This window comes from Jatropha curcas, chromosome 9 (genome assembly GCF_041381405.1).
Source record: "Jatropha curcas cultivar XTBG-Jc1 chromosome 9, XTBG_Jcur_1.0, whole genome shotgun sequence".
Taxonomy (NCBI): Eukaryota; Viridiplantae; Streptophyta; class Magnoliopsida; order Malpighiales; family Euphorbiaceae; genus Jatropha; species Jatropha curcas.
Window position 1 is genome coordinate 19,788,843 of NC_143159.1, and position 3,638 is coordinate 19,792,480.

General features: G+C 38.2%; 1 non-coding gene across 1 annotated transcript; it reads right to left on the reverse strand.

The window, feature by feature from the left end:
• Nucleotides 1-3,231: 3,231 nt before the first annotated feature.
• On the reverse strand, nucleotides 3,232-3,337 carry LOC149493744 (small nucleolar RNA R71). The gene has a single exon (XR_016322742.1). It is a non-coding gene; the product is annotated as a small nucleolar RNA R71 (small nucleolar RNA).
• Nucleotides 3,338-3,638: the final 301 nt, after the last annotated feature.

A 3,638-nucleotide genomic window follows, 5' to 3' on the forward strand; every position in this document is an offset into this window, starting at 1 on the left:
GCTCGGTTTGATCAGCCCGAAAGACGTTGATTCAAAGTCTTCAAAGCTCGGTTTGATCGGCTTGAAGGACTTTGATCTAGCCACCTACTCAGCTCGGTTTGGTCGGCTTTGTCGGCTCCAGTTGGTTTAAAAAAGGCATCCTCGAGGCTCGGTTTGATTGGCCCGAAAGATGTCGGTTTTACCCTGGTCAACTTCGCAATTCATCATCATTGACTGGGGGAGAAGACCCGAGTAGCTTCGCAATACATCATTGCTGATCGAAAATTGTTCTGATTAGCTTCGCAATGCACCATCATTAATCCGAAGGACCTATCGGCTTCGAAAAACCATCACCGGTTGGCCTGAAAAATTATTCATAAGAAGAAGAGCAATATCCGTGTGCAAACGGACCTTGGCTTTTGTTAGAAAAATATTGGAACATCACATGTTCCCATGCGTTAATTATGAAAAGGGGTTTGTATTAAGGCAAAAGGTTATACTTTTGCCCCCAGTCCGAAATTTCGGCCTAGGGCCAAAAATATCCACCTTTGTAGGCATATCTTTAATTATTTTGCAAAAATTTTAACAAAAATTTCGGCATAAACGATTTAACGCACCATTCTTTATTATCTGCATTTTTAGGTATACCCTTTATAATATAGTGTTTAAAGGAAAACTCAACTGTAATCTGGGCAATTTGATGTTTCTACCCCCTGTGCGGTGAGTAGACAAAAATTGCTGAAGTGTACGGGCCGCACATCGACGTCAAATTGCCAAAGTGGACCGTCGTGGGTTCTTGAAATGGGCCACGTGGGCCTTTTGGGCTCGAAAAAAGATAACGGGCCCAATACTCTTTTTTTAGGCTCAATTGAGTGGGCTTGTGATAGATGTTAATTCTATAGTGTTTTAATATAGTTTTTATTTGAATTCTAGTAAGTTTTTATTGCTTTAATTTGATTTTAAATCACTTTTAGTATAATTATATTCAAAAGCTTCCTTGATCTTTAATCCGCTTGATCTAAGAGAAAATTGCAGAAATTTGGCGCAGAAAAGAACTTTATAATACAAGGCACTTAGCCTTTAGCACGCCCAGGCCGTGTTAAAAAGCACAACCGTGCTAGAAGCCAAGGAAACCAAAGAAGAGACAGAAGAAAGCACGGCCAGGGTGTGCCAAAAGGCACGACCGTGCTATAATGGGACCAGGGCGTGTCAAGCATAGCACGCCCGTGACAACTCTAGGCAGACTTCCAGAGAAAAGCACGCCCTTGCCGTGCTAAGTGGCACGCCCGTGCCTCAATGCTTCGCTAGCACGTGCTGCCTAGCACGCCCCGTGCTTCACTGGCCAGACTTCCAGACTAAAGCACACCCAGCCCGTGCCAGGAAGCACGCCCGTGCTGCACAGGCGGAACCAGCGTAAATTTAATATGCAAATCAAGCCTTTTCTCACATGGGCCGACTTCAGGGAGTTTCCTAAACACACTAAACAAGACCTGGACCTATTCTAGGAGAAAAAGGAGTCCTAATCAAGAAGAAATCAAAAGTCTAAACAGTCATGATCTCCTATAAAGGATTTTGCATTAAATAAGGATTCTATTTCCTAAAAGGAATCAGACTTGCCTTATATAAAGAAAGGAACTTCTCATAGCAAAGGAGATCTCTCGTTGTTTTTAGGAAATTTCTTTACATAATTCGTTCTCTCTCTCAAGGATTTCAAGCATCAAACAATTGTGCCAAGATTCAAGGAAGCCATCAACATAGTTGTGATACAGTTTTTATTCTAAAACTCTTCATCTTGTTTCTTTCTTTTATTATTATCTTTAAATATGATGAATGTGCCAAGCATGATTGAGTTTAATTTAATTACTATGTCCAGCTAAACTCTTATACTAGGGATTTGATGTAGCTTAATTCGATTCCAATTTATGATATTAGATTTGTTTTTCTTTGTTCTCGTTATAAATTATTATTGTGCTTAATGCTTCCAGGCAGAAATTTTCCCCTGGATTGAGGTATTTCAATAACTACATTCGGGAGAAGGGTTATTGATATGAAAAAGATAATAATTTACTTGAGAATAACAACTTGATGCGGAAGCTATATGGTTTGACTCAAGGGAGGTTTTCATAAGTTAATAAATTATTAAGTTGTGAACTCACAAAACAACCATAAAACCTAATAATCTGATTTATGTTTAATTTCACTATTAAAGATAGGTAATTGAACTGAATTAGAATAACTAACAATAAATCGGGAGAGCTTGTTAGTGACTTTAGGGTTGTTCTCCTACTTGAACAATTAAAATTGATTAATGAACTAATAGAATAAGCTGGATAGAATTAAGTGAAATCAAATTCCCTAGTAGCTTAATCCCCTGATTTCTTTTCACTTAAATTTTATGTTTGATCTCTTCTATTTTTACTTTAAGATTCTATTTACCTTACAGTGAATCTCTCTTATCATCGTCTAAATAATAATAGGTTAACATAATTTTGGTACTTGATAAACAATCCCTGTGGATACGATACTCTCTTACTTTATATTACTTGTTGCGATTTCGTATACTTGCGAAAAAACGCTGTCAAGTTTTTGGCGCCGTTGCCGGGGATTGGCATATCAATATCAATACGAATTACCCTATTGTTAATTTAGACATTTTTTTTTATTTTTATTTAATTTTCTTCTAAGAATCATTCCAGGTGTTTTATGCAAAGAAGATCGAGGAGGACTGAACCTCTAGTCTTTGATCCGGAAATTGAACGAACTTGTCGTCGCCACAACGCTGCAAGAAAAACACGTGAAATAAAACCCGAACAAGAAGCAAACATGGCCAACGAAAACGAAAACATAAATGAAAACATAGTTGGACCACCACTTCAACAGCCGGTCCGTACCTTGAGAGATTATACAACACCTAATCTGAATGGGACAACCTCAAGTATTACTAGACCCAGGGTAGAAGCTAACAACTTTGAGATTAAACCAGCAATTATCCAAATGCTCTCTACCTCGATCCAATATGGGGGTCTACCTAGTGAAGATCCTAATGCTCACATCACCAATTTTTTGGAAATTTGTGACACATTCAAGCAAAACGGTGTTTCTGAAGATGCAATCAAATTAAGACTTTTCCCATTCACTCTTAGGGATAAAGCGAGATCTTGGTTACAATCGTGTCCCGCTGGAAGTTTCACAACATGGGATGAATTAGCTCAAAAATTCCTAGCTAAATTCTTTCCATCCTCAAAAACCACCAAGTTGCGCAATGAGATAATGACATTTGCTCATCATGATCAAGAGAGCTTGTATGAAGCTTGGGAAAGATTCAAAGACTTGTTAAGAAAGTGCCCACATCACAGTTTGCCCAAGTGGTTACAGGTACAAACTTTCTATAATGCATTATCTCCTAACATAAAAATTACCTTAGATGCAGCTGCAGGTGGATCCTTTGAAAAGAAAGGAATTGATGAAGCATATGAGTTGATAGAGGAAATGGCAAGCAATAGCCATTACCAAAACAATACCGAAAGGAGAAGAACTGCAGGAGTCTATGAAATAGACGCTATTACAGCACTTAATGCCAAGGTAGATAACATGGTAAGGAAATTGGACATGTTAACCACTAATCCTGTAAATTCTGTTATGCAAGTTTGTGATAGGTG